At 42.0% G+C, this 12490-nt stretch overlaps 1 long non-coding RNA gene across 1 annotated transcript; it reads right to left on the reverse strand.

The window, feature by feature from the left end:
* Positions 1-11310: 11310 nt before the first annotated feature.
* On the reverse strand, positions 11311-12202 carry LOC120432095 (uncharacterized). Its single transcript, XR_005608013.2, has 2 exons — positions 11665-12202; positions 11311-11595 (listed from the first exon to the last, which is right to left on the reverse strand). It is a non-coding gene; the product is annotated as an uncharacterized LOC120432095 (long non-coding RNA).
* Positions 12203-12490: the final 288 nt, after the last annotated feature.

A 12490-nucleotide genomic window follows, 5' to 3' on the forward strand; every position in this document is an offset into this window, starting at 1 on the left:
GACCATGTGCAGAAGCACCTTAAAGATGCGCGCGGGATCCTTCTGCTGGAGGATTTTGTAAATATCCACATTATTGGCCTTCACCTTCGCTTGAACTCCATCCTCCGCTCCGTTCAAACATTTAGACTTGTAACCTTCGTAACCTCGTGGTCACTTCCAATCCACGGCAGCGACCGTGCCGTGACCTTCCGCTTTTCCCCACGCTTCTCCCCGTTATCCGCCGTCGAACTGTCCGACTCAAAACCCTCACCCCCTTCCCCATTCTCGCTGCCAATGCTGTACGAATCCGACGAATCCGTCACGTCCTCCAGCTTCACCGGCACGGCTGTCGGCGAAAATTCCGCCCGAAATTCAGTCAACTCTTTAACACCGCCCACACAATCCCCGGAAATCTTCTTCACGATGTCCCAGCTGTTGATCTCAACCCCTAAACAATCCGAACCGTTTGCACCTCATCCGCCACGCTCCCGCCGAAGCCCGGAAACAACTCGACCAACGCCGCCCCGCCATCCGCCTTCGTCTTCCTTGTCCTCCAGCCCGTTCTCGACGTAACTGTTGCAGTGCAGGTCTCGCGTCCGGAAGGCGTGTTGCGCGTCGACGCGTTCGGCACAGCCGGCGTAAATCTGCACCGTCGAATCGACCTCCGGTGAAATCTGCGAAGGCGGAACGATAAGAAATGAAGCAAAAGGTCGGAGGATTACTCACCCCAAGTCCGAGGCAGTCGATGGTCTTGTCAGCAATTTCTGGGTCGGAGCGCAGATCCGCACTGGGCTTCTTGCACAGATTGCTGGTGGATTGCGGGGAAGGCTGTTGCGAGGATCGGTTCCGCAAGTGAAAAAAAATACCTCATGCTCGAAAAATATTGGAGCGGTGACACACAGCAAAAAATCCGATGGTAAAATCGCATGCAAAAGCATGCACATCACCTTCGTCAAAATAAACACTTAATATTACACACTGCATGTACAATTTTTGCAAACACAAAAAAAAGTTGCAACCGACGGGATTCAAACCCAGTACCAACATTAAGGACTGCCGCCTTAGCCCACTCGGCCATCAGACCAATGAACAGCTGCAGGGATAAACGCATATATGAGCTTGACATTTCGGGTAATTAAGTTTCCCATACTGATGGGCTACATATTTCAGGATGTAAAATTACTTAAAATTACATAAAATAATGCAATATTTATTTTACACCCAGGCCTTTTACACGCAGCTGGATTACTACTTTTTTAGCTGTGCAGTTTGTAAACGAAGGAAACAAACAAGTGACAGTTCTTAACTGTCATTATCCACACTGAACAAAATGTTGTGCTGAATATAGTGCGGGTGAATAATATTAACCTATATTTACGATATTTACGGAAGTAAATCCAATGCGCTACGGATCAACCTTGTGCCCAACCCCGTGGTCCACAGCAAAAAAAGTAGTAATCCAGCTGCGTGTAAAAGGCCTGGGTGTAAAATAAATGTTGCATTATTTTATGAAATTCTATGTAATATTACACCCTTGAATATGTAGCCCATCAGTATGGGAAACCTACTTGACCGAAATGTCAAGCTCATATATGCGTTTATCCTTTCCATTCTTCATCGGTCTGATGGCCGAGCGGGCTAAGGCGCCAGTCTTACTGTTGGTGCTGGGTTTGAATCCCGTTGGTTGCAACTTTTTTTTGTGTTTACAAAAATTATACATGCAACGTGTAATATTAAGTGTCTTTTTTTACGAAGGTGATGTGCATGCTTTTGCATGCGATTTTACCATCGGATTTTTTGCTGTGTCCATCAGCACACAAGCGAATGGAAGCTCGTAAAGCACCAGATTTGATAAACCCGGTCAGCCACTTTCGCACCGAATCCGATGACGATTTTTTCACAAAAATGGGTGGCAACTTTTCCCGTCGTTCAAATTCTTCCTTCTCGCTCACGTCCACAGGAAGGGTAGCAAACTGGTTTCCAGACGAATGTTGAGCGTCCTTGCTCAAAGCTTCTGAAAAATAACAAGATTGAAACTGGATTGAAATTCACCAAAATTCAATAATCTGTCGATTGACTCGTTTTTCAAAGTATTTGGTTATCCCGACTTAGAGATATTTCAGCGATTAAAAAAAAACTTTGTGGGTAAATAAAAAAAAAATAAAATCAGCTTTAACATTTTTCAGTTTCAAGTAATTTTAGCGCAAAATTATTACCTCGTCAAAGTTTATAAAAAATTTTTGATGAAACACTTCAGAGTTGCTTTGGAGAATTTGAACGGTTCGCGTCGCGGTCAACAAGCCGGATTTTCGTTGCCGTTTCCGTCTTTGTTTCCCCCCCGATTGTGTGTGTATTTCGACCCGGGTGATTTCGGGATGTTTGACAGTTGCTTTGGAGAATTTGAACGGTTCGAGTCGCGGTCAGCAAGCCGGATTTTCGTTGCCGTTTCCGTCTTTGTTTCCCCCCCGATTGTGTGTATTCGACCGGTGATTCGGGTTTGACAGTTGCTTTGGAGAATTTGAACGGTTCGCGTCGCGGTCAATAAGCCGGATTTTCGTTGCCGTTTCCGTCTTTGTTTCCCCCCCGATTGTGTGTGTATTTCGACCCGGGTGATTTCGGGATGTTTGACAGTTGCTTTGGAGAATTTGAACGGTTCGAGTCGCGGTCAGCAAGCCGGATTTTCGTTGCCGTTTCCGTCTTTGTTTCCCCCCCGATTGTGTGTGTATTTCGACCCGGGTGATTTCGGGATGTTTGACAGTTGCTTTGGAGAATTTGAACGGTTCGCGTCGCGGTCAATAAGCCGGATTTTCGTTGCCGTTTCCGTCTTTGTTTCCCCCCCGATTGTGTGTGTATTTCGACCCGGGTGATTTCGGGATGTTTGACAGTTGCTTTGGAGAATTTGAACGGTTCGCGTCGCGGTAAACAAGCCGGATTTTCGTTGCCGTTTCCGTCTTTGTTTCCCCCCCGATTGTGTGTGTATTTCGACCCGGGTGATTTCGGGATGTTTGACAGTTGCTTTGGAGAATTTGAACGGTTCGCGTCGCGGTCAATAAGCCGGATTTTCGTTGCCGTTTCCGTCTTTGTTTCCCCCCCGATTGTGTGTGTATTTCGACCCGGGTGATTTCGGGATGTTTGACAGTTGCTTTGGAGAATTTGAACGGTTCGCGTCGCGGTCAACAAGCCGGATTTTCGTTGCCGTTTCCGTCTTTGTTTCTCCCCTGATTGTGTGTGTATTTCGGTCCGAGCGGTTTCGCGTTTTCGCATTTTATTTGGTTTTATCTTTCCACAGCCGGCTGTCTAAGATTGAATCATTTATGCTAAACTCAACACCAAATAACCGGGAATAATCTCATCCGCATCCTCCGACTGTTTGCCTTGAGAATGCATAATACATCACATCATTAAACAAAATTTATTGATTATTGGGTCGCATCATCATCCTTTATGATGAATCCTGGCCATTACCCTTTCCGACTAACAAAATCCCAAGTAGAAGTAGTTTTCCGGCACACGTGGGGGTGTGGATATCGTATAGAACCCACCCTTTGTAGCAACCTGTGCTAACTAACATTCCCGTCCCAATCCCCCCGAGATCTACAAACTGACATGGCGGGCGCCATTGGTGGCCAACGACTGTTACCTATTTGCTTCAGATCTAGTTTTAATGATCTTGATGTTTTATCTTTTCAACGCATTCATACATGCTGTTGATAAGGGAAACACCATTAGATCGTTTAAGCGTATGGTCAGTTGTATTGATAGGATATTACGGTCCTGTTCAGCAACGGAGAAGGACAACCATGGGTGGTCTCTCATGCTCATGCTCATGCTCATGAATGTTGAGCGTCCTTGCTCAAACTGCCTGGCTTTGCAGGTAGCGCTTCGGCATTCTTTAGCTTCTTCAAATCTGCCGATCCTGCTGGTGAGGACCGCCTCTTTTTCTTGTCGTGAGGCTTTTTTGCACTTTTTATCACTTAATTGGTGTATGAGGGACGCACGTCTGACTCGCTGGTCTGCTGATCGCAGACTCTTCTGAAACGGAATCTAATTAGAATCGTATACAAATTCCGTTTCAAACGCAACAACCGGTTCGGACACGGAACCGCGAGAACAGGACATGATAGTGCCAGCTACTCCATGACAACCTAGTGTTTCGCATGCGCATGCCATACCTCCACGTTTGTCATTGTGACTACTAGCGCCATCTCTTGGGGAGCACTCTAACCATGGATTTGAAATTGGCAGAGTTGCCAAAACACATTGCAACGATGCAGCAATAATCGATGAGCTGTTGTAAGGAATTGATAGCAAGCCAGCAATTTCTTTCCGGGAAATTTGATGATATGATCAACGCAATGATGATACTGAAAGACGAAGTAAAGCAGCTGCGCACGGAAAACGATCGCCTAAAAATGTCGATCAAAAGCCTGTCGCAAAACAACCAATCCATCACAGAAGCTGTTTGTCGCGCTGAGGTAGCCTTCGATAGCCATCTCCGAGCTCAACTAGCGACTAATTCAATAGTACTTGGAATACCAAGAAGCCCCCAAGAAGATACTTCAGTCATCGTTCATAAGCTATGCGATTCTTTAGACTGTCCTGAAGTAAAGAACGAAATCGTAGCCAGTAAGCGGATTGTGGGCCGTCAGTCTGAGAACTCGCCGATAAAGGTCTCGTTTAGAAGCATTTGGGCTAAGGAACGTTTTATGCAGCGCAAGAAAGGCTTTGGTACGATGGACACCTCGATGATCAAAGGTTTTAGTGGTCCCAAAGGGAAACCCGCGAATGTGATGATTCGGGATGAATTGTCACCTCTCTCAATGAGACTGCTACATGAACTAAGAAGCTTACAAGACAAGTTGGAACTGCGATTTGTCTGGCCTGGTCGAAACGGTGCTATAATGATACGTAAAAATGAGCACTCAAAGGCGATTCCCATCCAGTCGCGTCAGGATATACTGAAACTCCAATCTTCTGGGTTAAAGCAATAGCCCAGCCACATTACAGAAGCAGTAACTAAAGTATGCCATCTATGTACCTAGAACATCAAGCAACTAATACCTTCGTCGACGACCCTGCAGCTCAAATCTTCCCATTGAATGCTGATACTTTCAAGATCCTACAAATTAACATACGTGGCATGAATCAGTTCGAAAAGCTAGATTCTTTCTGCGTTTTCCTGCAAGAATTAAGAACTACCATCGACGTGATTATAATTGGAGAAACTTGAATAAAAAAAGGCCGATCACACTTTTACAACATACCTGGTTACGAAAGTATCTGGTCGTGTCGAGAAAAGTCGTCTGGGGGATTGGCCATCTTCATCCGCACTGGTCTACAGGTTGAAGTTATAGTCACCAAAGCAGAACAAGGGCACCATCAAATCTCGGTCAAGATTAAAAACAACGACATTCCACGTTTGATTACATCACTGGAAGAAGTTCTTGCGAGCGTCGAAGCATCTAGCCCTTGCTTCATATTGGGCGACTTAAATGTACCAATCAACAACCCCGAAGGCAGTGATGTGCAAAAATATTTCCAACTATTGAATTCCTACAACATGGTTGTAACCAACACGCTCACCACCCGACCAAGCAGTGGAAACACCCTTGACCACGTGATATGCAGCGTTGCGGATGCAGCACGAGTCACAAACTTTACAATGGAATGCGAACTCAGCGATCACAACTACGTTCTGACAGCGTACAACCTTAAAACTGCACGGAAACGTAAAACGTTAACTAAAACTTGGGTTAACTATCAAGCAGTTGACGCCCAGTTTCATACGTTTTTGGAAAGCCAAAACCTCAGCATACTTCCAGTGAATGAACGTTTGGAGTCCGTAACCCGCCATTATGCTAAACTTACTGAGAAGAATTCCAGATCCACATCTGTTGAAGTTATGGTGAAGACAGATAGCTGCCCATGGTACAACTTCGACATCTGGAAGCTCGGGAAAATAAGAGACAATATCCTCAAAAGAAAGAAAAGGACCAACAGGATGCTAGACTTGCTGAACTACTCGCCCACGCCAACAAAAAACTTGCAGCCGTCAAAACCAAAAGAAAAATTCAGTATCATTCTAAACTGTTCAACACTGGGAACGCAAAGCTTTTGTGGAGCAGGATCAACGAGCTTCTTGGTGGTAAGTCCAAAACAACCGCCAACCTTACCCTTGAAGTGAACCAGAGAGATGAAAACGACCCTAAAACTGTTGCAAATGTGTTGAACGAACACTTTGTGTCTGTGGGAAACAGTGTAGCAGGCCAACTACTATCTGACGGGGACATTGACAGATTTGGAACCATTAAGCGCGCCCAACGATCATTCTTTCTTCGCCCTACATCTACACAAGAAGTTCTTGACCTAATTAGTTCATTGGACCCCTCTAAAGCCACTGGTTATGATCAATTCCCGATCAAAGCACTTAAAAAACATTGTATGCTGCTTGCAACCCTTATTCGAGACTGTTTTAACGAAAGTGTGGTTCAATCATCGTACCCAAAATGTTTAAAAAAGGCTATTGTACATCCAGTTTTCAAAAACGGAAACCCAAGGACCCAACCAACTACAGACCGATCTCGGTGCTCCCAGCGATCAATAAGGTGTTTGAGAAATTGTTGTTTAATCGGCTAAGCACTTTTCTGACCAGCACAAAACAACTCTATCAACACCAATTTGGCTTCAGAGAAGGTTCATCAACGGAAGTAGCTGTTTTGGAGATGGTCGACGAAATTTCCAAGATGTTGGACGATAAAAAAAAGTGTTGGTACCTCGGTTGGTACCGTTTTCCTCGACTTGTCTAAAGCATTTGACACAATTAACCACACGATGCTGCTCAAGAAGTTGGACGCTTGCGGAATACGAGGGCTCCCAAACCAGTTCTTGAAGAGTTACCTGTCTGATCGTTTTCAGCAGGTGGTTGTAGCCGGAACATGTAGCTACGACAGCGCTGTCATCTGTGGGGTTCCACAAGGCAGTGTTCTTGGTCCGTTGCTGTTTTTGCTGTAGGGGAGAGTGGGGAGACTTGATCCCCTTTTTTTGTATCGCACATAACTCTGTCAATTTCTCACAAAACTATAAACTTTTTGCATGAATTGAAAGCTTAAACATTCACCTATGTTTGGCTAATAAGGTTATTTCATCAGATGAACTCTTCGAATCATGCCAAGCGTTTCAAAAAAATATTTTAAACCGGCATTTTAAAAATGTTAGGGGTAACTTGATCCCCTTTCAACATTTTGAAGAAATGTTAAGCAAAATGCTTCTTATTCATTCAAACTTTTAATTTTCTGTAAGTTACAGCAATTTCACATAAAACCTGTACATTTGTGTTCAAAATATAACAGGTTTAGTATGTAAAATATTTAAAAACTTTAAATATTAGTTTTTAGACCAAAATTAAGCATGTTTACAAAAGCTGTAAATTTTTGTTTACAAAACTTTTGAAAAAAGGTTCAAACTGCAGTAAGTTATGTACAACTATACTAAAGGAAACTATGTATGAAAACCCAGCCCAATCAATTAATCTTGAGGCTGATTCCAGTGACTGTAAAAATGCAGGGATCAACTCTCCCTAAACGCACTTTTTTAAACAATTGATTGTAAAAATAGTATGACGATAAATTTAACATCAAATGCGTAAGGGTTTTGGAGTTGATAAGTTTATCAAACAATTCATGTATAAAACATATTTTTGTGAATAATTTTTGAGTGTTTTCTATACATATCAAAACAAAGAAAAAAGATCTCTTGGAAGTTTTTTGCAGCTCGTTTTAGAAAAAGGTGTGTAACTCAATCTAAACATTTTTTTTATTTTTTTCTTTGTTTTCTACAATGAATTTTAGTTAATTTCGCACAACTTTCTAGAACAAAGCTAATTGTTTTACCCACATGCTGACGAGATACAGGCTTGGGATCAAGTGTCCCCGGGGATCAAGTCTCCCCACTCTCCCCTACGTGAACGACTTACCCAAGCTGCCTTTGAGAGGAAAACCACGACTGTTTGCTGATGATACAGCGATTACGTACGCTGGCTCTTCACCTGCCCAGGTAGTAGCAAGCATGCAGGAGGACCTGGAACTGGTGCTCGACTACCTGCAGAACAATCTACTGGCTCTCAACATCGGTAAAACTAAGATGATGATCTTCCGTCTATCCAGTAGAAATATCCAGCCCTACCCAGAACTCATCGTAAGGAATCAACTGGTAGCGGAAGTGAGTAGCTTTAAATATCTAGGTGTGCTCATTGATAATCGGCTGTGTTGGGATGTGCATGTAAGTATGATAACCTCAAAATGTTCCCCTCTGTGCGGTGTCCTTAGGAAGCTAGCAAAAAGGATTGCAATCCTAATGTACAAGTGTCTCAACAATAGGAATATGCACCATAATAAGGGATTCGCTACTGCGGTTCACCAGCATTTCACAAGACAAGCACATCATCTTAGACGATCAGGTTTTAGAACAGAAATTGAGAGAAGAAGATTTATAATTAATGGCCCGTTTGTTTTCAACAATTTACCAGAAGATTTAAAAAGAACAGAGACATTAGCTGAATTCAAAAGAAAAATGATCATTCTAATTCGTAGTTGCATAAACAATTATTTGCTACGTTAGTAAGCATTTAAAAAAAAAGTGTTACCAGTTTATAAGTAGCTTTTAGTTTTTAATTACGTCTTTACATCCCTTTAAAAGAATTATATTCATTAGGGAAGTCAGACATTACTGTTAACTTGAATGAATTTAATAAACATTATTATTATTATTATTATTATTTGGTGATCACGTCTAGAACGTCCTCGTTTGACTCGCGCGGAATTCCTAGCACGACAGCTTTGGAGGACAGTTCCGCTCGTTTCTGGTCTTCGAAGGTTGCTTCCTGTCGATTCACCGCTTGAGCCACATTTTGCGTACCTTGATTGAGTGCCTTGAGGGACTGCTTCAAATGCTCGTTTTCTTCCCGAATATCACGTAGCTCGGTTGAAAGAATCAGCACGCAACGCTGCATCTCATCAAATTTATCCGCAAGAAATTGTTGGCTGGTTTTTAACTCGGATGTAAGTTCTACGATCTTTGGCAACTCTGCTCGATAAGCGCCTAAGCCGTCCTGCAGGCTACGCACAGCTTCATCCATTTTAAATGCTCGTCAAGAGATGGCGCTGTTATTCGAATACGCCAAACCGGGGGTAGGTGTAGTGGTATGGTCAAAATCGGACACTACTAACCACACTTAACTACACTTTACTCACACATGCGGCGGCGGCGGCAATGACGGCAAATATTCAGCGGGCTGCTTCAATTGGGGTTTGTGGCGATGAAGACGATTCTCTAGGTGGAACGGGCGAGGTGGACGAGCTACATGAGGCAGGGCGGGGCGGGGCGGTGCAAATAAAAACAACCAAAACAGCAGCTTCTTTATTGCCAAAATTGTAGCATTACAGATACTTTTTACAATCTGTCGTCGGTGCTGTGTACTTTGAGCAGTGGTTTTATGTGGCTATGCGAACGTTTTCTTAAAACAGTGATTATGCTTGAAACGGAATTTGTATACGATTCTAAATAGATTCCGTTTCAGAATTCGGATTGATTTGACTGGGAACACGTGTTTTCGATATTGCGACTACACTGAGCAAAACTTACACAGCTCAACGAAGTGTTATACACATGATCTGGCCCTGCTGTACAGAGCACTCAAATATCAATCGCAAAACACTTGAAATTTCGGTGATTGGCCATGAAATAATGTCAATAGCCAAACACTTGAATTTTAAATGGCGTTAAAAAATAAAAGTACGTACAAGCGATTTACAGGTTCTCGCTTGCTAGTCGTGCACGCTACCGCGCCGGTCGGCCAGTTGAAGACGGGAGAGTTTTTGTGCTATTCGTTCTTGCTTCGCTTCTAGCCGTCGATGAAAGTCGCGCAAAAATCAATCAGTAAAACACATTAAATTCATGTGGATAATCACGTTGACTTTGAATAGTGCCTGTTTTGAGTAGATCTTAAGATCATTTTCAAGTGTTTTGCTCATCACTTTGAATAGTTAAAGGTAGTGGGACAAATTCATGAGCAAAACACTTGAAAAGCTTGAGCCACCCGAATGACAATAACATGTCAAAAAATACCAAAAATTCAATCGCCAAAACACTTGCATTTGATAATGGTTTGGAATGATGTTGAAACACAAACCAATTAAATCTATGATGTGGCTTTATTCAATCATTCAAGTGTTTGGGCACTTGAATAAAACGTGTGGCGTATTTTCAGTGTAGTGAAGAGAGGGAATCCCGCATAGAAAAAAACCGTTTGAAAATCATTTGTTAAAAATTCAATCAACATTTTACCAAATAGTGTAGCCACTATTTGGTAAATCGTTTTTTTAATTCCTCACCGTCTCTCAAATAGTGAACTATTCCCCTGTAATAACTCAAATGTTCGGCACTACGAGGCGTAAGAACCGCGGGGAAACCTGCAGGGACTTTCTTTGCATTAAGAGCTATCCAAGGTGTGGTAGACTGCGAGGAGCAGTAACCAGCTCGGAGCTCGAAATAAAGTAGACAAGTCGCCTTGATGTTCCAGCCGAAAAGACTGGTTTTTGTTTATTTGAACTCGGGTATTTATACTAGTCAAATTTGTTGCATCACATGTAATTTGAGTGGTGACACTTACGTGCTACAGTATAGACTTCTGGAGTTGGCTTGTACTGGGTTGAACCTTTGCGCTGGCTCAGCAGGAGTCAGCGTCCCGGCCAATTGTCGATGAACCGAATTATGGTTCGAAAAAGGCTATACGCAAGCATCAGCAATTATGCTTGCGCCAAGTGGTTCTAACTGTGTGTGGGCTCTACAGCCAGGCAGGGTTTGTGTTTTGAAAGACAAAACCTGGTCTTGTTGTGCGAGGTCCGGGCATGGTAATAAAAATGGAAATTAAGTGTGAATGGGTATGTTGGGAATGCAGTGGTGTTCAGACTATTACACCTTCCCCCTTTAAAAGAATAGTTTTATGAAGTAAAATTATTCTTTGCCATTCTCCAGTACACGCAACCGAGCTCGGCTCAAAATCGCGAGGAAACCCTCCCGAACCGCGAGGTAAATACTTCCAGACACGAACAGGCGAGAAATCCCTCAAGATTTTCGAGAGGGAGCTCCGCAAGAAATATTTCATGCTCAAATTTTAATGAAATTACGAACACATGCATAAACTCAAGCATGTATGGGTAATATTTTGGCCCCCTGCCCTTGTGAATGTGTTAGTGCGGTAGGTTTCTTTGTATTAGTAAGATACGTCAGCAAAATGGCTTCCCTCCCTTTTCCTCAGAAAATGCAAAAATAAACAACTTTTTTTGAAAACTTTTTATTTACAAAGCATCACAACACTACAATATTTTTTGAACACTTTTCACGGATGTTTTGCACTTATTTTTCACTTGGTTGGCTGACATCGGATGCGGTCTTGTCAGCCTCCAGGCGGCTGCGGATCACTCCATGCTACTTTTGCCGTTATCACCGGAATCCACTTTTTCCAGCTATGGCCACGGCTTATCCGCAACTTGGCCTTGAACACCGCCATCCGCAACTTGGCCTTGAACACTGCCATGAAACCTCCAACTAACCGGGGTGCTGAAAATATTGAGTGAATTTCAATCTCAAGTTCGCTCAAATCCATGTTTTATTAAAATTTAAACTTACCTTTTTGCGCTGCATGGCCAGGAAAACAATCCGATTGTAATGTCTTAACCGATTCTGGACGATTACTTCGAAAATTTGATCCCGAGTTCCGGACAAAGAACAAAAACGCTCTTTGCAAGAGAAAGAACTGAGTCTGAGCAAACTGTCAAACTGTCAAAGAAAGGCGCTGACCAAGGCACATGAATGCTAAAAGGTATGCCGAATATTTGTCTCGTAAAAACAGGTAAAAACCTAAAAATAGAAGGCGGATTTTAAAAATGATATTTAAGGGAAATATTTTCAGACAATATGGTGAGCTAGATGGTCAGTCTTTTATATATTTTAAAGATTTGATCTCATAAATGTCCAAATGAAAACCTCGTATTCTTGCCATCTTGCGTGAAAGATCATCCATACCTTTTATAACTCTAACACTTGGTGCTTTCGGCAACAGTCGCAGTTTGGTTACTTTTCTTATACTGCTGTCAGAAAAAGTATTGGTGTTTTATCAATAATACAAAATATTGATGCATTTGAAATTGTAAAATTGTAAAATTGTAAAATTGTAAAATTGTAAAATTGTAAAATTGTAAAATTGTAAAATTGTAAAATTGTAAAATTGTAAAATTGTAAAATTGTAAAATTGTAAAATTGTAAAATTGTAAAATTGTAAAATTGTAAAATTGTAAAATTGTAAAATTGTAAAATTGTAAAGTTGTAAAATTGTAAAATTGTAAAATTGTAAAATTGTAAAATTGTAAAATTGTAAAATTGTAAAATTGTAAAATTGTAAAATTGTAAAATTGTAAAATTGTAAAATTGTAAAATTGTAAAATTGTCCAAATGT

This window comes from Culex pipiens, unplaced genomic scaffold (assembly GCF_016801865.2).
Source record: "Culex pipiens pallens isolate TS unplaced genomic scaffold, TS_CPP_V2 Cpp_Un0212, whole genome shotgun sequence".
Classification (NCBI taxonomy): Eukaryota; Metazoa; Arthropoda; class Insecta; order Diptera; family Culicidae; genus Culex; species Culex pipiens.